The following is a 23638-nucleotide window of genomic DNA, read 5'->3' as shown; positions in this document are numbered from 1 at the left end:
GGCAGTGACCTGGAGCGCATGCCAAGCCAGCTCCCCTGGCCATCTGCAGAGTTCTAGGCCTGGTGGAGTGGAAGGGGGCTCTCCGCCTGCCTCCCTTCTCTCTAGTTCTGGTTCTCACTCTGGCTTTCAAAGGCAAAGGCAGCTGGGTTTTATGTGTGGTTCCTTGAGCGTCAAGCTCCCCAGTAACCCCCTCTGTCTCGTCATTAAGGATGACAGGAGTCCCTGCTGGGAGAGTGATAAAACAGCTAATTAACGAGAGAGGCTAATGCAACCCTGAGCAGAACAATGGGAAAACAGAGCCCCAAGATGCCCATCTACCTACTTCCTTCCCCAGCTCGGGGGCGAGAGAGGAAGCTCTGGGACAGTGCTCCATGCCACCTCCCCTGGCAACATGGCCGTGAAATACCTGGAGAGCAGAGATAAGAGCCGTGATGGTAACCAGGCAATTGCTGTATGAATCCAAAGAACTGCAATGCCAGCGCTGGATTCTCTGTGTGATGTGCCCTGGCAGTGATGTAGCAAAGACATGGACACTTGTCAAGGCCTGACACACATGCCCGGGAAAAACCTGCCACGCCAGCAGGCCACACAGGAGCCATGGAGCAGGAGGGGGTTAACGGAGAGGCAGCCAAAGCACCCATGCAGCACATGCACTGGCCTTTGCTGTACAGAAATGTTGCCTCTTGGCCCAGCTGCCTAACTGCCAGGAGTAAATGGCTCCCCAGCAGGGTTCTGGGGGAGCTGGCACTGAGGCAAGCCAAACCCGCAGGATGAGACACAGGCCCCTCGCACACAGCCCTGCAGGGAGCAGAGGGGGTGCCCAGAAGTGGACGCCTTGCGCACAGAACCCTTGGGCAGCAGAGCAATCACCTGGAGCCGGAAGCCTTGAACGCGACACCCCCGCGAAGCAAGGAGCACCCTGGGGCTCCATCGATGGTCGCTTTGGGCTGAGCAGAGAGCAGGCACCCAGCAATGCACATGGAGCACAGCGCGCCGAGGGGCAGGGAGAAAGTGAGCTCCCACGCTCTGCCAAGTTATGTGATGTGTGTGGCTGTGGGACAGGAAGCCCGGGGCTGGCCGGCGGCTCTGCAGAGGGCCTCAGGGTTTGGGGAGCCGCTGGGGCCGGTTCGCCCGCTGGCTGCGGAAGAGGACGTGGAGACCCGCGGGCTGGAGATGCTTTGCCTCAGAACCTGGCTGGAGGGGGCCCGCCCCGGGCCATGCCGGGGGTTACTTGTGCTGAATAAAGCAGCTCTTTGCTCTTGGGGCCTTGGAGGAGCCGCTCCAGCCCTGGGAGAGAGGCTCCCCCCTGCCCCTGCCCCTGCCCCTGCCCCGCAGGTCAGGGCCCGGGAGCCAGGAGCAGAGGTGACATCTGCCGCCAGGCCCTAGTGCCCAGCGGTTCCCCGGGCCGCGGCCTGTTGCACGCACGTGGTGCGCCGGGGTGTCTCTCACCCCCTGCAGGCGCAGTCTCGCAGCGGCGGGGAGGGAGCGCCTCTGCCCCAGCCTCCCGGGCGCCGCAGGCGGGGCTGGGCTGGGCTGGGGCTGGCCCCTGCAGCGCCTTAGTGTGGGCGTCTTCCTCCGGCTCCCGGCGGGGCGGCTCCGAGGCGAGGCGCGGCGCGGCGCAGCGCCCCCGGCAAGGGCACGGAGCGGAGCCGCCCCCCGCTGCGATTCCCGTCGGGGGCCGGCCGCTATGAGCCGCGCTCCAGCCGCGGGGCGCGGGCCTGCGGGGCGGCTCCGGAGCGGGGCGGAGAGGGCAGCAGCCGCCGCCGCCGCCGCGCTGTGTCTCTAGCCCGCCCCAGCCGTCCGGCCGCAGCCATGGGGCGGAGATGGGGACGGCGGGAGCCTGCGCGCCTCGGCCCCAGCCCGCCGCGGGCACTTGCCCGGGCAGCCCGCGCCCGCCCGGCTGCTGCCCGGCGCTGAGACCTGGCCGGCCGCGCGGCTGGCGGGGGCGGCGGCGGCAGGAGCAGCGACCCCCGAGCGCCGGGACAGCCGCCAGCCCAGGTAAGCGCGGGGGGCGGAGGGACTCGCGGACCCCCAGCCGGGCCCGCCCCGGTCCTGCCGCGCTGCCCTGGCGCGGGAGGGGCGATGGCCCAGCCTGGGGCACACGGGGGGCCCTGCTGCGGGAGCGCACCCGTGGGCTGTCCCTACCCCCGCCCCCGTTGTAGGCACCCAGCGCTCGCCGCGCGTCCCCGGTGCACCTGGCACCCCAAGGGCTGCAGCCCGGCGCACTGCCCGGGCCTGCGGGGGGCGCACGGGCGGCCGGCGCCCTATGTGCCGCTTTGTGCTTGGCCTGGAACAGCCGGGGCGCAGTGAAGGTTCCGGCTGGAGCTGAGCCCCGCCCCAGCCGGCTGCGGTTCCGGGCGTGTGCGGGTGTGCACGCTCGGGCTCCACAGAGCAACTTGGAGAGGGCTACAGATGCACCCGCAGGACCGTCTGTGGAGCCGTGTGCCTGCTGCCTGCCCAGCACTGCAGCCCAGGATGGGCTTTGTGCAGGCTCCCCTCCAGAGCCTGTGCGCATCCCCGTGCCGAGATCCCACCTGTGTATGCGCACAGCGCCTGTGAATTTGCGGAGCCAGCTCTGGCATCTCTCTCCAGGAAAGCAGGGGCCCCTTTTAATTCCTGCAGCTGCTTTGGAGGATGGTGCCCCTGGGGTGGGCCCCACAGACTTGCTCATTAGTGGCCCCTGCTTGGCTTTGCAAGCGTGTTCCCCTCTTTTGAACTGAAATGGCTTTGGGAGCATCCGTACAGCCAGCGTAAAGTGCTGGTGCATTGAATGCTCTGCTCCACAGTTCTTGGCTTCTGTCGTGCTGGCATTGTGCACTGGAAATGGGGGGACGGACGATTTTTAATCAAGGGACCATCTTGTATAACCTGCTGCACTGCAACCATGGTAGCTCAGTTTCTATGGGAATGGCTTAACGCTGTCTTCTGAGTGTAGATTCCCAAGGGACCGTAGCTTTGCTTGACAGCTCCTTTAGCACTGCAAAGACCAATGTTTTGATTTTCCCCGGGGGGCTGGTGTGCTTGAGAGAGGACTGCTGGATGCCCAGTGAGTACAATTTTTGGCTGGGAAGTTCTTTATTGCACTGCAGACTGCAGCTTGGTTTGGCTGGAGCAAGCTCCTTGCACGAGTGAAAACCTGTGGCATTGCATTTGGATCACTCCAGGTTTTGCATATGTCTCTGATGCATGTGTGAGTTTGATTTACGAGTGCTGGGAGAAGCATTGGTTTCCTGTTGGCTTTCTGCTTGTTGCCAAAACCTCCTTCCCCAGGGCGAGTGGAAATTCATTGCTTGTTCTTTCCTGGGCTCCTTGCTGGTCTCCCAACCTTGGGTTAGAGGAGTAACTGTCTCTTGAAAAAGCAATGGGACTAATGACTAAAACCAAATACTAAATCACAGGAATTAAGAGATCAGTGGCTGGCCCTGTATGCCTCCTCTTTCGTAGTTACCCTTTAAATAATCTCAGCAGCCAGCCAATTCCCCCTATTCTCTGGTTGATGCGATATTTGCATTACTGGGACTCCTGGTGTCAATTAGGCTCTATCACTTTGACCCATTTTCACCAGCAGGTTAATTAAACATGCTGAGATGCGGCAGTAAAACAGGGATCTGATCACTGAAGCCTTCTCCACATTAGAGCCAACATTTTCAGATTCCTGAAGTTGAGCTAAGTCAGAGGCCTGACTTGCAGCATCTTTTGTTGACCCGAATATGAATTACCGGTTGTTCAGCACTTTCAAACATCAGGCTGTTTAGTTCGGTTCCAGGCCTAGGTTTCAGATCAATGCCAAAGCCCAGGCCAGCATAGTCGGAGAATCTCTAAACTGTTGCACCCGCAAAAAGATCAGCGTCTCATGCAAAGTCACCAGCCTCTGTGAACGGGCTGCCATGTTTTATGCTGGCAGAACCTTAGGGATGTCCTCTATGTAGCCTCTGTAGCGCTCTTGAGAGCAATCGAACAGGGGACATTGGGGTGTCCCATCAAAAAGAAAATGCCCCGGCTGAGTCTGAAGGACAGCCTGCTAGGACAGTGGTTTTCAACCAGTGCGTGTGAGAACTGCCCAAGCATGCCCTGAAATTTTGTCAACTTCTCCTTCCTGCAACTCTTTGCAGGGCCACCATGGGGGAACTGGATGACCCTGTACCAGCTGGGCTTAAGCAGCAAGACTGCCTCAGTCCCACTAGGTATGGGGTTGTTGGTTCGCCCTTCCACCCCCCATGATGGCTCTTTGCAGAGCCACTGCGAGGGAAGATGCTGATCCTGCAGGAGACCATTCGTGCTGGGAGGCAATTGTAATGCTGCTTCCTGGACCGAACATGCTGGTGTGGAGTTTGTTGCCCCCCCTCCCCACACCTGCTGTCAGAACTGGTATGTGGTTTAAATGCCACATGCTGGCTCCGACAGGCTGGCGGGGAGGGATGATGTTTATGAACGATTGATTAAGCTGAAAACAGTGGGTGTGCTGTGGAATTGTTTGTCTCACTGAAGAGCATCGTGTTACTGAAAAGGCTGGGAACCACTGCTCTAGGTGACCACGGCAGCTGGTGACCCATCAGAGCTTCTGGGGTTGCCAACCTGAGAACCAGGAAAGCAGGACCCCCTGGCTGGGTAGGTGATACCAGCTAAGCCGTTTCTTCAGGAGCAGCCTGTGACTGTTGTTGGTTGGTGTTCAGAAGGTAGCTGCGAGCTGTAACAGGAGGTTGTGCAGAGCAGACTCAAACGCAAATGCCAGGGGCACTTCCACAAACCAGGAATGGGAAAGGCCACCCTGATGGCAAAGTCGAGAAGTGATGGTGAGACAAATCAGACAGGCTCCTTTCCATGGGTGGCGGTTCCCAGCAAAGACCTCTCAGATTCTGCCCAACTTCCCATGCATCCTGAACAGGGGAATAGGGAAAGAAGGGATAATAGTGAAAGCTGAGAGCTTGGGTCTGGCCCAGGCCAGGCTGTGACCTGCTGTGCTTCAGAGCTGAGTAATTATCTCTGGCTTCACAGGTCCTTGACAGAGATAAACGGCTGGAGAAGAAGGGTGCCACCTTCTAAATTAGCCGTGGAATGGAAGGGTTCCCAGGGCGAGAGAGAAGCTGTTCTGTCCCTGTAGCATTTTGTAGTAACTCAGAAACCTGCAGCACTGATGCATTTCTTCCTGCGCAAGTCAGGTTGGTCACAGGCTGGGTCTTTGAATGATCTATAGAAGCAAAGGGTTAAATCTCCTGCGTGAGAAACTTCCAAGCAGGATGGAGTTCAGAGCCAAGGCAGGGAGGGGTGGTGTCTTACCTTCTCCAGTACCCTCGGCAGGCCTTCTGGATCAATGTCAGAGCCTTGCTGGGGGCACGGTGCATGGAGCATGCTCCATTGGTTAGTTGCCAGGCTCATGGGAGCTGAACACCAGAATCAATCGCAAATCAAGTGCATGAGGATCATGGGACTGCTTTCCGCGGTTGTTTCCCATTCACCTCTGGCTGTTGAGGAACAGAGCCTTGCTTACTTGGAGCTTTGCAAACACCGATTAAATCAATGGTAAAACTCTTCTGGCTTTCAGTGAAAGCGTTAGTTAATCTTCCCTCACAACAACCACCCTGTGGGAGTTAGCTGTAGTTAAAGCCGGCTGTCACACAGCCAGGTTACATTGCTGCTGTTATAAAGCATTTGTACAATGCCATAAATATACGCAGTTCTCTGTCAAACGCAGGAGACTTGTCCCCTGCCCTGAAGAAGTGACAGGCTGAACGAGACCCAGCACAGAGCAGCAGACTCGGAGGCTGGTACCGACTGCGGAGGAAGTGAAAGGAGCTGGGGTTGCTTGAAGAGATGAGGCTTGAGGTGGGATGCGGAGGCGCTCGGAGACATCGCTTAGGGGCTCGGCAGCTGGATTCAATTCCCTGTTCAGGTGTGTGCTGAGTGAGACCAGGAGCAAGTCCCCTCGGTTCCCTCTTCTGTTAAATAGGGCTATTATCGCACTGCCCCCCTCTCCCCACGAGGATCAGTATCCTACAGGTTGTGCAGTATTTGGTGCTGCAGACGCAGCCGGTCATGACAAAACAGAGACAAGACTGGGCACTCCTTGTCGCTGGCTGCCTCTCCAGAGGCCTGGGAGTTGTGGGCAGGCTCTCCATAATTGTAGTCCAGTTATGCACTAGCTGTACTGTGCAAAGTCACCTGCTCCCTCCTCGTCGCCTGTCGGGGGGGGGGACAATCCTTTAACTCTTCCAGTGCCTCCTGCCCCAGCTCCATTTCACAAACGCAGTGGAGTTTGCAATACAGGAGGCAGAGAAGGGGAGCTGACGTACTTTGTCCTTCCTACCGCTAGGCCACCCATTCAAATCCTGTTCGGGGCGGGGGCGGGCAGGTGAACAGAGGAGTTACCAGCAGCTCTTTGGCACTATGCAAGGGTTTGGCGTCCGTTGGGAGGTGGACAGTCATCTCCGACAGCATGAGTGGTGCCCTTGTAGGCAGCCTCAGCAGAGCACTTGAGAGCAAAGAGGGCCTGGCTGCCCCTTTCATCCCAGAAGTGGGAGAGGGTCAGGATACGTGGTGGGGGAGGTGTTCTGAGATGGGGGAATTCAGTCTCCACCCCATGTCAGTTATCCAGCCGCTTCCACCAGCTCTAAGTTGCAGCGCAAGCTAGGGAGATTTGAGGGCTTGGCCTGGGCTCTTGAGCATTGATTTCAACTGCAGCCTAAGGGGTCAAATCGCAGCAAATAAGAATTCTTCCAGGCTTTCACGCATGGGAGGCCACATCCTCAGCTGGTGTGAGTTGGTGCACCTCTACCGGAGCCAGGCTTATTTACAGTGCTGGTGGCTCTGTTGCAGACACCAGCATGGCTGCGTTTCTGCTTCTGCCTCTGCTTTTATCTTGCTGTATGTACTCCTTCCTCTTTCTTCGTCCTGGCTGCTTATCAGAGGAGTGCTCAGGGTGTGGAGCGGGGCAGAGTGGTCCATCTTAGCCTCCCCAGCAAGGCCGTTGGGTGCCTTGATAGGCTTGGGGAGTGGGAGGCTCCAGACATTGGCCTTTTGGGGGGGGCTTTGCATGGAGTCATCTCCACCAGTTGCTCCACCCAGCTTTGCAAACGTCCGCATCTGCTCTGCACGTCCAGACTCGAATGGGGTAGATTAATTCCCAGCAACGTTAAAAGCACTTTTCGGCGTTCTCACTCTCCCTCTCTTTTAAATTAATTCAGAGGTGGCATCTGCGGCCAGTCAGTAGTGAGATTTATCACTTAACCGGCATTATTGATTGTCCGGGAAGCCTGGTTTCATATTGATAGATATGTGCACATGCGGAGAAGCTGGCAAGCCCTGTGCCTTCAGAGGGTCAGAGCACGCTGAGGCTGCAGCTGCCCCTTTCATGCGCCGCTCTCTCCCTGGACATGGGGAACCACATCTGGTGCTCAGGGGGCATCAGTCCTGCGGAGTCAGCGCTCTGCCTCTGAGCAAGGTCCGAAGTGGCTCTTCCTGAAGATAAAGGGAAGCGACTAGACAGAAACAAGTTGAAGTCCACATGAGAAGCAGGCGTGTGCATGTGTACCAGCTCTGGGGACGACGTGGCAGCACTTGGCACGTGGGGGAGAATGCGTGGAAACGAACAGAACTGAACACATAGAAATGAAAAGCCCCCGTTCCGTAGCCACATACCCCTTGTGTGTCTCTCTGCTGGCTGAGGAAGTCCATGTGTTCGTGGTGGTGGTCTTGGTTGTAAAAGGACTCCAGAGAGGAATGGGCTGGTGGTTTATAGGCTGGCGGAGGGAGGGGGAAGCGGTGCACAGGGGATATTGGTAACAGCACTAACCCTGGGAACTGGTAGGCTGTTCCAGCAGTACCCTGCTCCCCATTCCCACCCTGTCCTGTAATCCGGTCTGATGCAGTTGCTGAAGTTGCTGTTTGTCTGCAATGGCTCCAGGGGGTGGCGGATACCAGCTCTAGACTGCTCCAGCACATGAGTTGTTTGGGTGGTACCTACTGAGGGGAAGTCCTGGAAGGTGTTACAGTGTGAGGCACTCACAGTGGGGTGCATGTCCTTAGACAACTGGTATTTGCCCGATCTTCTTCAAGGCTCCGGGGCTCGGCGCTGACTAGCCCTGTCCATGGTGTGGCCAGTTGTTGTTAGGTTTGTGGCCCGTCTTTGGCCACTGGACCTTGGCCTGACTCAGGGCTAAGCTGTGCTCGCGCTCGGAGCTGTCCGTAGTGCTGCTGGTTTCCCAGGCAGTGTATAGACCTGCAAGGAACTGCCAGGCCCTCGCCCAGCAGCTTCTTTTATATTGGCCTGCTGGGTCCTGTTTGTCTGCTGCAGAGACAGCCACTCTATCCTGCCTGGAGGACTTCTTCTCTGCTCCTCTCACTGGGACGGGGCGTGGCAAAGCCTCTGGTGTCCTGTAGGGGCATCGGGGCTGCATCCAGCCTATCACAGGTTCCCACTTGAGAGCTCAGCTTTCCCAAGAGGCAGCCTAGTGTCTTCCATGGGAGGAGCTTGGTGACCTTGGTTCAGTACCCAGGGGGTCAGGGTCTGCACCTCAGGCTGTTATGGGAGAGGGCGCAGTGTCGGCAGAGGGGCCAAGAGCTTGGATGTCTTAGGAGGCTGAGCTGGCCCCACACTTTCAGGCAGTGCCGCGGTGCCTGATCTGAAGCAGTGCAGAGCTTTGAAACCTTGACTCTGGGTCCTGGGAGGCCAGCCGCAGGAGGGCAGCGCTCAGCATGGGCTTCAAACGAAGCCGCCGTTCCGCCTTCCCGCACTTCTCACTCCGACTGTGTTGAGCGTACTGCAGAGCGTTGCGCTGCGTTCCCTTCCCACCGCACGGTAACACCTGTCTCTGTAGCACAGCCTGCCCCGCACAGCCCTGCGTTATCATTCGCTCGTCCGGCACGGCGACGTCTGTGCAATGTGCTGGCCTGCGTCCTCTGCTGCACCTCGTCTTTTATGGCACTGGCTGACACTTGGACTGCTCTCTCCCAGGCTGTGCTGCATCTCCGAGGCTGGTACGTGCTGTGCTGTGCCTTGTTACGCTATAAGCACGCTGCCTGGCCCCGAGCTGCCCTGAAAGGCACTGCCTTTTTCTGTGCGGCACTTCCGTACTGTGCAGCCTGCTGTAGCATGTGGCACAAAACCTGCTGCCACTGTGTATAGGGAACAGAGGGCTGGGGTCTGAATGAGACCTTATTCTCCTTTTAATTAAAGCAGAGAGAGATGGCGGGAGGCATCCTCTCCAATGCAGGAGTGGGCAGCTTTGGGGAGATAATAAAGGGGGCCCTCGCTGGAGTTCAGCTTTGCGTGGTTGTTCCTTTAAGACCCTGCAGCGTGACTTGCCTAGCAAATTTAAGCTCCTTGAAATTGCGCATCTGGTAGCTAGCGCAGCAGGTCTGTCACTGAGTAGAGAATTCTCTGGGAATAGCAGAGAGGAATGACCAAAGCCCCGGAGTGCGAGTTACCTGCAAGCCCTGACTGGAGATTGCATGGCACAGGCCACTTAACTGAGGTTTGGATGGAAGACCCCATCTGTGTCTCGTGCAAGTCCTGCCTCGCATTAGAGGTGGAGTTGCGCGCACAAGCCAGGCACCAGTTTATTCTCCTCGACCCGGGATGTTATTTGTCTGACTGTGTTTGTAGCGTTCCCACTTCAGCAGTGTCTGGGCACGTTACCCAGATGATATGCAGCACCCCGTGGAGATAGCCCATTGCACTGGACAATCTGGCTCAGCCGTCCCTAAACACATCTGTGACAGACCCCGGGCAAGTGAGCGTCTCTTGAAGGAGGTGTTCCTTGCCCTGTAAATGGTGATAAACCGAGGCTCCGGAATGAAGGACCCTCTGCGGAAAATACCATCTCCCCAGCCCCCATCTAGGGTCACCAGCGAAAGCACATTGCACTGTGAGGCAAATGTAAGGACGCAGTGGGAGAGATGAAGTGCTGAAGGAAGCCAGGTCCCATACTAAACAGGTCCAGGGTTGGGGACTTCCAGCCCTTGGGCTGGATCTGGCCCCATGCTTAACTTGATCTGGCCAGTGGCAAGTCTCCTCTGTGGGGGCTGGAAACTCCAAGCCTCAGCAACCCCCACAGGGTTGAAGCTCGGAGCCTTGGTTACCTGCTGTGGGGCTGCAGCATGCGTGCCAGCAGGCCGGAACGGGGCAAGCCTCAGCTTCCTGACTTGAGTGTGAGTGAGGTTTTGTATTTTTGCATCTCACTTGGGAGCTGGAGGTTTGTAGGGCTTCGTACATAAGCATCAGCACCCGGAATTGTGCTGGGCAGTGTCACCTTCTCACGCCAGCCTGCTCCAGTAGCTCCAGCAGATGGAACGCCGTGGTCTGCACAAGTGGTCCTAAGTATTATTGTTGCCCCTTTCTGACCTGATCAGCTAGTCAAAGTTGGGAGCCCTGAGGCAGTTCCAGTTGGAGGCAGAGGTTGATATATTTTAATGCCATCTTGTTTATTTAGGGAATGGACCATGTTCGGCTTCTCCAAGCACAGGAGGAGCCCAGAACAAAAGGAGCAATTTCTTTGTTTACAGCCCTAAGGCTGTTTGGCCGGCTAGAACCCAGCGCTTCCGCCAGGCTCAGGGTCCCCTAGGCTTTGTGCCTCGCTCTGTGCTGTCTGTTCTCAGAACACACTTAAAACACCCAGGATTCAGCCAAGCCTCTCCCAGTCCGGCCAGACTCCTGAGTGGGTTTGCAACCCCTTCTCACCTTAGCTGGTGGGGCCCGGGGGGAGCTTCTAATTAGCTCATCCTGCCAGTTATATTAATTGGCAGGTGCATTCACACCCCAGAACAAGGTTTCTCCAGCCCATGACTGTGTCACAGCTCAGCAGGCCAGCCTGGAAGCGAACAGTGTGCAGCTCATTGTGGTGAGTGCTGTATCCTCAAGGAAATCTTTTAGGTGGCCCCAGGTGGGGTATAAAGCCCTGGGCAGCTGCTGTTCCCTGGGAATCCAGGAGCGGGCAGGACTTCTGCTGTGTCCATCTTTGCAAGGGCAACGTAGTGTGCATTGCAGCTGCAAATGGAGCCCCCAGGATCTTCTTCCATTCCTCAAATGCTTTCCCCCTTTGCAACCCACATCCCCTCTGTCTTCTTCGCACAGCACTTGAGCTGCTTGTTGTCACCTGCATAACTGCACTGGGTGGGCATTGGCAAGCAAGCAGACAGCACCGCCTGAAATAGGAGACCTGGCAGAGAGGCGGTGTCCACATACCGTGTGTGTTAGGCCAAAGTTCTCACCCAGGGTTTCACCTCCGGGCTGAACTGGAAAGGTGGCAGAACGCAGCATGAGTTGGGGGACCCTGCGGGGGCTTATATTGCCCCCATAAGACTCCTCTCTTGCCTGCAAGGTCCTACAACAGAACTGTGTGGTGAGTGGTATCCAAGGTGGCTGGTAAAAATCAACCTAGAGAGCTGATCTTTGGCCTGTTAGGAGAGCTAGGCTGTCAGAAGAGAGGCTTTGGCGAGGCAGCTTTGCCTAGTGACTAAAACACTGAGCCAGGACTCATGGGACCTGGCTTGTTGAGGGTCTCTAGCTGTTACTGAGGACAGTAATTTCTACAAGTCATGATTGTGCTGTCCCCCAAGACACTCTTGATGTTAACAGAATAATGTTGGTGTGTTTTTATGGCGCTGGGATAATTTATACCTAAAACCACACTCAAGGCACAGGTCCAGTCCAAGCTCCTTTGCAATCTCATCTTCATTTAAGGCTGGGATGGCGGGAAGGAGGCGGTCGGAAGAAAGCAAAGCACAAGGGAGTTTACATCCTGTGCCACCCAGGTGGGCCTACTGCAGCCAAACTTTGAGACCGTCCCAGTCAACTGCCCAGTTCCAGTTCAGACCAGCCAGGCCCCTTCTCCCTCCTTTGTCCCGTTTCCTGGGGAGCGGAGGCGTCACCCGCTCACAGAGAGCAGGGAGGGCCTGGCCTACATGTGCGATCATACTGAATCTCTTCTCTCCACTACACACCGAAGCTGCACCTGGGGAAACTGAGGCACACACCTCGGGTTATTTCAGGACAGTAGGAAACACATGCTTCAATCTGCGGAGGTCACATCTGTGTACGGGACTTGCTGCGAATCTGCTTCCAGACGGTTCTGTCTTGTGTTTCGGGCGTCAGTATTCAAGTGCTGCGGGTCTTGGGAACCCTTCTCCAGCTGGAGAGAAAGCAGCGTTGCAGTCGATGAGTGACCATTGTATTTCTATTGTCCTGGCCAGGGCACCAGGAAAGAAAAATGAAATGAACCCACTGCTACTGCTTTTGTGGGTTCATTTCTCTCGCTCCTGGTGAAGGCACCCTTTGTCCCAGATCCCCTGCCAATAGCAGGGAGCGCACTTATTATGCAGATACTATTAATAAAGCAAGTGGTGTTACATATTCATATCAGTCAGATTTCTAATTCAGCTACATAAAAAACATTCTGGAGAGCAACATTAGGGAGGATCTTGTAAGTTTCCTTTTACCGGCTTTGTTCTGTTCAGAGCCCTTCACTTCAGGGTTACTGAATTAAACGTTCCATTGGGCCCTTCTGATCTCTCCCGAGACGGGTCTCTGCTGGCTTTGCATCCGGGCACGGGGGACGTTTTTATCTCTCTTTCACTGAGAGGGGCAAAGATCCATCGTTTCCACTTCTGACACGGACTGTTGATTGGCAGGAATGTGGTCCTCTTCTCTAGGTACCTGGCAAATGTCAGCTCCCCCGGGCAGCTTCTTTGCCTTGGTTTGAGAGAGATGCATTGATCTGCACTTAGTTATTCTTGCCTAAAGCTGCCTGAGGCCCCCAGGCTCCATGGGCATTGGTGATTCCCTGGGCATGTCAGGGTAAAGGACCAGTGTCATTCTGGGGGAGGTGGGGAGGGGGTGCTGTCTGCGCGAGAGCGGGAGTTGTCATTTCCAGCTTGCCAAGGTGTGGCCACACTTGCTCTGGTGGAGACAGCATGCTGAAAACAGAAGAGGGGCCAGAGCGGTGCATGGAGCCAGCAGCTTTGAGCACACACCGGAGGTTTGGGATTGGCTCATGCTGGGGCTGGCTGGCTCTCCCACACTTCTTGTTTTAGCTCCTTAGTGTGGCTATGCCCCCCCTCCAGCCGGGAGTCCTGCAGGCAAAGCCTCAGAGCCGGCCAGTTCTGCTGCCTGCAGCTTGGAGAAGCTTTTCCCCTCTGCTTTCAAGCTGATGGTGTGGTTTGCAGCAAGAGGAGCTGTACCATGCAGGTGCCAGAGGCTTGAGGATGTACCTAGAGCCTCAGGGTGGGGCAGCTGAACCCCTCCTGTTGCTTGTGCTGTATTTTTAGCCCGCCAGCTTGGTTGGAGCTAGGTGGAGTCTGTCTCCTCAAGCTGCGTATCCTGCCTGCCAGCTCCTGGGAGGAGAGAACAGCCTTCCCTGGAATCCCCTGGCTTCAGTTCCTGCAGCAGGAACAAGCCTATCTCACTGCAGCTGTGCACTCTCAGTCCTTTACAGGGATTGCCTGACCCCTCCTCTGTTGGGTCCGAGAATTGTACCAGGCTGGCTGGCTCCAGCCTGCGGCAGGGCACGGTGTCCCAAGGGATGTTTCTCCTCACATCCCATCCCCACGATGCTGTTATTCCTTCGTCACCCTCTGCGAATGCATGTTCCACCCCAGCCGTGCCATGCAGGTGTCTTTCCAAGCTGTTCCCACTTAAGGCCAGGTTCTGCATGGCGGCACGCTGTTCAGAGCGCTCGTTGCCTTTATTCACCTTGATCACTGCTGCGCAGAACCAATGGATCAATTTGTGCCGCTGCGCCGTTTCCTTTCCCTGCCTGCGACAGCTGCTAGTCTGCCGTGTCCGTGGGAGTCTCTGTATTAGGCGCTCCAACTCTGAGAGGTGCAGGTTGAACATCAACTGCGTGGAGAAGGCCTGTTTCTCTGCTTGATTCCTGCCTGGTAGCGTTTTGTTGAGGACAGCTTCGGGAGGAACACTCGCCCCAGCCAGGGGAAGTGGCTTCTGAGCAGTATTGTGCTGACACATTGCATCTCAGGGCAACAGCGGTGCACAGGACCTTAGGAATGTCATGGAATCATGGAACACTAGGACTGGAAGGGACCAAGCACCACCTAGCCCATCCCCGATACGACTGTCTAACCTGCTCTTAACTATCTCCAGTGATGGAGATTCCACAACCTCCCCAGGCAATTTATTCCAGTGTTTGACCACCCTGACAGGTAGGAAGTTTTTCCTAATGTCCAACCTAACCCCCACTTGCTGCAGTTTAAGCCCATTGCTCCTTGTCCTATCCTCTCAGGCCAAGGAGAACCATTTTTCTTCCAACTCCTTGTAACGCTCTTTTAAGTACTTGTAAACTGCTACCACCTCCCCTCTTAGTCATCTCTTTTCTAGTTCTTTCAGTCTTCCCTCATAGCTCATGTTGCTTGGACCTGTAATCATTCTTGTTGCTTTTCTCGGGACCTTCTCCAATTTCTCCGCATCTTTTTTGACGTGTGGAGCCTAATCAGCACAGAGCGTAAGAATGACTTCTTGTGTCTTGCTCTCAACACTCCTGATAATGTATCCAAGAATGATGTTTGGTTTTTTTTCTCAACAGCGTCACACTGTTGACTCATATTTAGCTTGTGGTCCCCTATGACCCCTAGACCCCTTTCTGCACTACTCCTTCCTAGACAGTCCCTTCCCATTCTGCATGTGTGGCACTGATGGGGCCTTCCTGAGTGGAGTACTTTGCACTTATCTTTGTTGAACTTCATCCTATTTACCTCAGACCATTTCTCCAGTTTGGTGGATGGCTAGATGCACAGAGAGGAGGCTTGGGGCACACGCCATCCTCAGTGGGACAGACAGCCACAGCGCACCCCGGGTAAGGTATGTGTGGGACTAGTTCCACACACCGGGAAGGGGTGGAGCCTCAGGTGGAAGGGGTGGGGCCAGAGTCAGTCAGGCCTTTTGGGCTGACCAAACTGCGGTACACCCTCTCCCCCCCCAGTCCTCAGAGCCACAGGGAGCTGCACTCCAGCAGCAGTTCAAAGGGGACTGGGGCTCCGGGCCAGATTGAATCACCAGGCCCTGGGGCAGTTGCCCCCACTCTCATCAGCGGGCCTGACCTTTGTTGCATGCTCCTTTATTTTGTGTATTGTCCAGCCATGATGTTCAACCAGGGGACATGTAGGTTTTCCAGGTTGTGCGTCTGCGTATCTTGGCATTTGCCTCATTTTACAACAGCCTCCATGAAAACCACCGGCAAAGTTGGTACAAACCGAAACTTCACACTGGGTTGTACTGCTCTGTGTACTCCACACTGAAATGTACATTCCCTATTTATATCCCAGTCAATTTGTTGTACGACGAATGGGTAAAAACGCGAACGGAAGCGGTTTTTCGGTACTAGTGCGCCGGGACACTTCGTATTTTTATGCCTGATTTTGTAAGTCAGTAGTTTGTTAAGCAAGGCAAAACTTGAGCATGTGCAAGACAAATCAGGCTCCTAAATGGGGCACAGAAGTCTGAAAGGCTGAGAGCCGCTCTTCTGCAGCACCAAAGATGTTGTAGAGGAGCCAAGTATGTCTGCAGGATCCAGGAACATTGCACAAGAAGTGCTACTGATGGGTAGGTTCATGTGGATGCAGTAGGGATGAGCCGGCTGATAAAAGGACAACGTGCAGGGCTAGGCTGCAAACAGATCTAGTGCTGTTTGGTTTTATATCCTTTGTGTCTTGACCTGTGGAGTGACTGATGCTTTCCAGCCACACATGTCGAAAGCATAAAACAAAGTGCACCGAGAAATCCCAGTAATCGGACAAATACACGTAGAGAGCTGTCATCCAGGCTTCCCAAACTGCAGCAGCATTTTACAGGAAGCCATCAATTGGAAGAACACCTTATTATCCCTAAAAGCGCTATGGATATGTGCGTGGAAAGAGTGCACAGTTAAGTCTGCCCTGAGGAATGTGTGTAAACTGTGGCCGAAATCTTATATTGTAATGATTGAGTTCAGTCTCCAAATTTGGCCCCATAAATCGTCGGAGGTGGATTGAATTTGTCACACAAACTTTTTCAGAAATCTTGGCCCGGGGAATGCTTGAATGCAAACTTCACAATCTGGTGGGCTTTTTGCCTCCTTTGAGGTCTTCGCCATCTACCAACATGCACAGCTTGAGGGTGGGACAGCCTGTGAGAGTCCATTCGAATCCCAAACCGGTGGAATCAATGTCACCTGATTGATCTTCACCAGAGACGGAGAAGGGAATTGATCCGCTGCAGCTCTGGGGGGACTCATCCTTACACGGGAGGCGGCTGCCTCATAGCAGAGCTGCCAGTTCGATGTGCTGACGGCTTGTGTTTCTGTTTCCTCCTGCTCCACACCCTTTTGCCTGAGGTGGGAGGGCCAGAGGCTTACAGCTGACATGCCACAAGAATGGGGTGATGAGCCCTGTTCTCCGGCTTCTTCCTTGGCCAATTCCCTGTGTTTGCATGAGCGGTTCCAGGTCCATCCGACTGGAATTTCCCGGGGTGAAACCCGGCCAACGCGCACTAAGGGAAGGGGGGATGCAGGGATGTACTCCCCCATCCTCTCCTCCCCTGGTCGGTACCCTGCCTCCCTTCAGAGCACCACCCTCCGCTGCTGGCGCTGCTGTCTGACGCACCCCTGGGTCCATTGCAGCTGGCGCAGTGGGACGACCCGGAGAGACAGAGCTGTAGGGGGAGTGGGATGGTGGAGAAGTGAGGCAGATGGGAGACTGGTATGAAACAGGTGGGGCTGTGGGCAGGTGGGCTGGTCAGAGGACGGAGCTGAGACTGGGGGAAGTAGCAAGTCCGGCTCCGTCAGACCCCCAGCAAGGTAAAAGCTGTGAGCTGAAAACCTGGGTGGGTCTGGGACTGAGGAGCTCCGTGTCTGGATAAGTTCTGTTGCCCACCGGAGGCGAAGGCATGACAGGCACGTTACAAGGTTGCTCTGGGACGGGCGGTAGAGACAGAGGGAGTTCTTGGAGGGGCTGGGTGCAGGGGGAATAGAGACTGGGAGGCCGCCCTGTGCAGATCAGCAGATAACTACACACTCGCTAAGCACTGTGACAGAGTCCCTGACAGTTTGCCCCAGCCTGGAGCTCAGGGAAGAGGTGTTCCTTTCATATGAGAGCTGGAGAGACCTCTCCCACCTCAGGCCCATGTCACTGCCCATCCACCACTCACTAACTTTACAAACCTCTTTCCCCTGGCGGGTGAGGGGGGCAAGCTGCCATTATCCCTATTTTACAGATAGGAAAACTGAGGTCCCGGGCCCAAGCTAGGCTCCACGTTGCAGCCCAAGAGAGGTGAGCACTGTTTTCCCCATTGGCGGAAGGGGAGAGTGAGGTGGAGGTACCCAAGGCCACTGAGCCAGGAATAGATGCCACCTTTGCCACCTCCTAGGTGGGTGCTTTAACCACTAGATGATGCTTCGTATCGAGGGAGCAGGTCCTGCTTGGTGCTGCTTGCCCTGGCCCCCATTGATGGGGGTGCTCAGTGCCTCACAGAAGGCACACGAGGCCCAAGGGGGAGATCGCGTTCAATCTCCACAACAACTGTGACCCAGTGGCGGGATGCCAGCCCACAAGGCTGTCATGCGCTGTACAGAGCGTGTGATGTCCCGGCTGCTCACATGACCCACCCCTCCAGATCCAGGAGCACAGCTGCCGTGGAGATCCCAGGGACCAGCTGGTGGGCTAGGGCTCAGCTGCAGAGAGCCGTTGGCTGGCTGAGCACTGCTTGGGCAGCTCTCTAGCCCTCAGCCGACATGTCCCTGGGCCCTGTTCCGACAGGCAGCAGGTGTCCCGTCACACCAGCCTGGAATGGACCCTGCTGGGGCTGATTGGGCTTGGGCTGGGCCTGAGTCTTGGCTCAGGCCCTGTGGGAGGGTGGTATCTCTTGCGGTACTCAATGAATTCGCCCCTGCGGTGAGTGTTGGTCTGGATGTAATTCCCTGGGTGGGGTCTCACACCCGCCAAAGCCAGGAGCGTCCATCAGTTGGGTTTAAATGTCCCGGCAGGCAGCGGGGCGGAGGGAGCCTTGGCTGGTTTTCCATGGGACGGACGTGATCTCACTGTGACATGGGAGATGCCGCCGAGGGGAACGGAGGCTCTGGGATCCACATTGCCAATGCAGGCACCTTGTCCCATCCTCCACAACACAAAGGCGCGAGCTGGAACAGAATTCCCAGGAAGCACTTGGAGAGCCTGGCTCTGTCCGTCCCCCTGCAACGTGTGGCCATGCGATCTGGCCAGCCGCGTTGGTGATGGGGGACTGGCAGCCATGCCAGCTTCATGGGATCTCCAGGAGCTCCTGAGAGAGAGACAGAGAGAGCAGTGCAACTCGCTGACCAGGGCAATCTGATAACAAGTGAGACTTCTACATCCAGGCCTGTGCGTGGGGGCCTCGCTGTGGCCTGGACCAAGGACGGGGGATGAGGTTGGAGCTCAAGGACCGGATCAGAACCCAAGTCCAGCTGGATGTCCTTGAAGCTGTGGGTGCTCAGTACCTCTGCAGATTTGACCTGAGCACATCCAGAGATCCATTAAAGAGATGCTGAACACCAGCTCGGGACTAAATGTAGCTCTGGTGTAAGCAGGCGCCTGTGGAAGTCAGTGGAGTTGCACTCATTTACCCCTGGGTTTTAGCTGGCCCGGGGTATGTCGTGTGCCTTGCAGGGCTACAGATACTGGTTCTTCTCTGTTCACAGTCCTGCTGGCTGCAGAGCTCACGACGCCCCAGTGAGCCTTTGGACCGCAAGACTTGGCTCATTTTGAATTAATTTTAAGGCCATTTAACAACTCTGGGGGGTGAGGAAGGATACAGCTGCAGAGTCTCTCCGTGAGACCTGTGCAAAGGCACTGCCAGCAGCAAGCACCAGATCTGGCAGTGAAACCGGATCTGACCCTGTGTTAACAGCTGAGGTCGTTAGCAGGGAGAGGGCTAGACAAAGCCAAAGGAACTGTCCCTGTTGGTGCTCTCCGGTGACTTAATGTGGTTCATTCAGCTTGGAGGGTGGAAGAGGGCCAGTCATTTCTATTTCCTCTTCATCTTTGACTTTCAGGTGGAACCTCTCTCGCCTAGCACCCTCAGGACCTGACTGGTGCCAGATGAGAGAATTTGCCAGACTGTCAGAGGTCAGTATTGTTTAGCAGCATTACCAACACTTCCACTGCTTACTGGGCTCTGAGAGCAACAAGAAGTCCTGGGGCACCTTACAGACTAACATGGCTCCCTCTCTGATACTGGGCTCTGAGAAGACATGTAGGGGTTAATTACAGCTAAATAACAGCACAGAACGCTGAAAGCTGGGACTGGTGGGTGGAAACAAACTTTATGGACTGTGGGAAACTTGGCCAGACCCATGATAAGGGGTTGCCTGGCTAACCGAAATCACTCCAGATTACAGATGTTTCCAGATGAGAGTGTTCTGGGCTAGAGAGGTTCAATCTGTCCTCCTCCCGCATTGGCCCAAGCCTTGGGCCGCTGCAACAGGTTTCAGTGGAACAAATAGGGTGGCGGTGATGGAGCTGAGCAGGGATATTCCTGCGGTGCCACAGGCCAACGAGCTCTAGCTCCGCTATGCGAGGTGCTGCACAAACATACAGCGAATGGCCTTTCCCGACCTTGCAGCCCCCAGACAAAGCACAGTGGGTGGCTGGAGCAAATACACAGGGTGAGAGGTGGAGGAGGCAAAGCAAGACAAAGAATGGGCTGGATGCAGGGCTGAGGGCGTACTCCGAAGCTTCCACCGCGCAGGTGGTGTAAGGGGGCGGTTTTCTGGCCATTAGGGGAGAGGTGGGGTTTTGGAAGGAGAGTAGAGGGGTGCCGGGGGAGGCTCTCTGGATTTTTGACCGGTAGCTTTTCCCCATGTGCAAACGGTGCTGGGGGAGTGAAGCCCAAAGATGCTGGCGAGAGAGAGGAAGAAGTAAGCGTTGAAAGCCGGCGGCGTTGGTGGAGGGCGTGTGTCTGTGTCTGTAGACACTCAGACGCTGCACAGGGCTGCCAGTGGGGGGTGGGGGCAGTTGGCCAAGGGCTCAGCCATGGAAAAAGCGGTGGCAGCCAGTGCTCCGAGCCCTGTAAAATCACAGCCAGAGCCCTGCACAGCGATGGCTGCGTGGCGCTGAGGGCCGGATGGGGGAGGTGTGGCGCGGGGTGGGTGGCGCTGAGGGCTGGATGGGGGAGGTGTGGTGCGGGGTGGGCGGCGCTGAGGGCCCCAGCCCCCCACCTGCCACCAGAGGCCTCGCCCCCCTGAGGGCTCCGAAGCTGGGCCCCCCACAATGCATTGCCCAGGACCCAGCCAGGTCTGTTGCCAGCCCTGACTGTGTAGAGACACGCAGACACACACCTTTGGGGCGATGTGGGGTGTGCACAGGAGGGTCACATCCCCCCCCAGTGTTGGGGCCTCCACCCACGCGCTCCCCATCAGTGCTGTGCTGCGCGCAGCCCGTTCTCAGACTGCCTCGCTCTGGGAAGGGCAGGGGGCTGTCCCCACACTCACAGGGCGAGGGGGCCGAGAAGGGGTGCAGAAAGGGCGGGGTGGGGGGGGTGAAGCATGGGTGGGAGAGGGGCGCATGCCCGTTGAGGTCCCCGCCCCTCACCCCGATATCTCCACATCAGTCACAGCTGCACACACTCCTGTTTCTTTTCCCGGGTACTCGCTTGTTTTCTTCTTGCCCAGCATGACTCGACTCTCCGTGTCTGAGAGCCAGGGCTGGGGAAAGCTGCAAGCCGTACCAAGTGGAAGCTGCTCCCTCATCTCCCCCACTGCGGATTGAGCCTTGGGATTACTCTGGAGTGGCAGGAGCGGTCTTGTCATTGGAGACGATAATTTTATTTTGGAAATACCATTAGGATGCTTACAAGCCAGGTTTTTGTGAATGCAGCTGCTGCCCTGGATTGAACAGGCAAATTTACAGTTATTTGCTCTTCTGCTGGGGACTTTCCACTTTCATTTGCTGCAGCAGAGCTGTCATTTGGAGCGGGCGCCACGAAATTTTCAATTTCTTTTTGAATGATGATCTCCATTTGACGTGATTGGATTGTATGTTTCGGAGTGGCTGCTGTTCAGTCGGGCTGCCAGTCTGAACTGGAACGGCACATGGCTGCATCCACATGGGATACTAGAATCCTGCTTTTTGGCCGCATGGGTGCGTTTGTAAACAGGCTGTGGTGAAAAGAGACGGTCTGATGAGCCGGGGGAGGAGACTGATCCCCGTGGGACGTGGATTGGGAAGGTGTGCCAGTGTTGTGATTTAACTGATGCGACTGGAAGGCAGAGCACTGGCGGGGTCGGGGGGAAGAATCTGTGTGTAGCTCTGCCACTGACTTCCTGTGAAGTCTTGACCAAGGCACTTAATCTCTGTGATTTGGTTTCTCCCTCTGTAAAATGGAGGTGATTGGAAGGCTGAATCTGGGTGTGTTTGCCAGGTGCTTTTGTCCAGCTCTTGAAAGGTATTGAGGTGGCTGAACCCCACTGTTTAGGTGCCTTGGAGGGTTTGGGGCTGGAGTCCTTTGGATGGAGGGTACTAGAGGTAGGCAAAGCCTTACTGCTGTGTAACATGGTTCATTATGGAAGTTTTACGCCTTCTCCTGGTGCATCTTCTGCTGGTGGTTGCCAGCAGCCAGATACCGGCCCAGCAGAGCCATTGGTCTAGCTGGTCTGATGAGGCCTGTGGGGCTGTTATAGGTTACTGGGCTGGATGTTAGTGTGTTGAGGGACATCTGGCTGTTACGAAGAGCGTGCAGATTGGTTGACAGCTCCTTCCCTCGTCTGGGAGAGGAAGGACAGACAGTGGCTGAGCTCTGCCGGCCTTTACTACAGCCTGACATTCGTCCTCTATGGCCGTGTAGTTTGGCTCCCAGGACAGCAGCTTCTTGCTCAAGTACACGATGGGGTGTCTCTCTCCCTTTTCATCCACCTGCAGCAGCATTGCAGCCTGGCCAGTGTCTGAGGCGTCAGTGAACAGCAGGCTGCTCATTCTTCTCAGGGCAGCATTGCCAGGCGGCTGGGGCATGCAGTCCACACCGGAAGGCATTCACCATCTCTGGTCAGGTCTGTTGGTTGGGTACCCCCCAAACCTCTCCCAGGCAGTTCCTAGGCGTAAAACTCAATTTGACTCTACTCTCGCTGCTCTGGTTAACGGATCTAGCACACAGCAAAGCCAGGCCAAGTTGATCAGACACAAACGCAAGAGAAGGAGGTGCAGGAGGAGTCGGAGATGCCAAATTATACAGAAGACTCGTCCGTTCTGTACGTTTACACATCACGCGGGGTGAGCGTACGTCACATCACACCCTTCACGATTGGGTCGGTTACTTAGGAACCAAGCCCCATGCAGCACACTTGGGCCATTGGGTTGTCTGAACTCTGCCCTCTCTTACATTTAGGTGTGTTTATTAAGACCAGGATGTTCCTGCTCCTCCTAGCCGGCCACCCTGACTCCAGAACTAACTGGGATGGCAACTGAACCTTCCATTCATTTTCCCAACCATGCCCACGAGAAATGAGCTAAGGCCTCACTGCTCTAGTCAGGCTCTTACGAAGCACTCCTCACTGTAGTGTCTGAGATGTTTTGTCACTGTACTCTGACACACCGTGCCGATTTGGTCCCACAATTCTTGAAGACTGTGCCTGGCTCTGGCGGAGGGCTTGTGTACCATTACCGCCGGGTCGAGGCCCTGGAGGTTGATCTTCCAGGGTTTGATTTAGTGGGTCTAGTATGTCGACAGGGGACTTTCTCCCATCAACCTCCCACTGTGGGGACGGTGGTGAAATTCGATATAAGATACGCTGGCTATGCTATTCTCGTAGCTGGAGTTACAGATCTTAGGTCGATTTTCTCTCCTAGTGTAGACTTGGCCAACAAAGGCATTGCGCTGGGACGCAGCTGGCCATCAGTGGACATAAACAGCAATGGGCCCTGGGTGAAATCCCAAAGCTTATATCGTCTTACTGGGGGAGGGTGATCCTACCCCCGCTCTGATTTTTTTTTCCCCCCTATACTCTGACAATGCTTGTGTAGCTTGTAATGAAAAACGATCTTTGAATGGGCCTGAAGTAGCTTTCAGTGTCACTTGGAGAAGGCTGGGGAGGGACTCGGAGGTTTGCTTTGGAGTATGATTGAACTTCTGGTAATTTGCTAGCTTCTGCCCTGCCAGTGAAATCACAATAGATATGTGAAAAACAGCCTGGGGAGATACGTGGAACGGGAAGCAGCAGGGCTGGAAAAACCCTCTGAGCCATCCACGCCCATGGGCTTCAACCGAGTGTGGGTTCTCCACCACACTAATCCCTGTGGTTTTTTTTATCTTGCCTCTTTCTGAAGGTTGCAAACTAGTGACTCAGCTGTCTCCACTAGACATCATAGTCCACTGCTGCCCTACGTGTCTCACTGTTAGATTCAGCCTGTATACACATTTCCTTTCTCCTCCAGCACCCTCGGGACCTGACCAGTGACAGGTGAGAGAATTTGCCGGACTGCAGGAGGTCAATATTGTCCAGCAGGATTACCAACATTTCCACTCTTACTGGGCTCTTAGGAGATATCGAGGGGTAACTTAGAGCTAAGCAACAGCACAGAGCCAGGACTGGTGGCTGGAAACAAACCTTATTGGACCACAGGAAACTTGGCCACGCCAATGATAAGGGTCGTCCGGCTAGCTAACATCACGCTGGATTAGGGATGTTGCTGG

At 55.7% G+C, this 23638-nt stretch overlaps 1 protein-coding gene across 3 annotated transcripts in view; it reads left to right on the top strand.

Moving 5' to 3' along the window:
* Nucleotides 1-1640: 1640 nt before the first annotated feature.
* Nucleotides 1641-23638, top strand: part of FRMPD3 (FERM and PDZ domain containing 3) — a 144980-nt gene continuing 122982 nt past the window's right edge. For 2 of the 3 annotated variants that reach the window (XM_075008004.1, XM_075008002.1), the window contains exon 1: nt 1641-1998. The gene's annotated coding sequence lies outside the window, so the exon portion shown is untranslated. The remainder of the gene's footprint in view (nt 1999-23638) is intronic. The other variant, XM_075008003.1, reaches the window with a different exon arrangement.

Source organism: Carettochelys insculpta, chromosome 13 (genome assembly GCF_033958435.1).
Source record: "Carettochelys insculpta isolate YL-2023 chromosome 13, ASM3395843v1, whole genome shotgun sequence".
Classification (NCBI taxonomy): Eukaryota; Metazoa; Chordata; order Testudines; family Carettochelyidae; genus Carettochelys; species Carettochelys insculpta.
The sequence above is the reverse complement of the archived record's forward strand: the minus strand, read 5'-3'. Positions and strand labels throughout refer to the sequence as shown.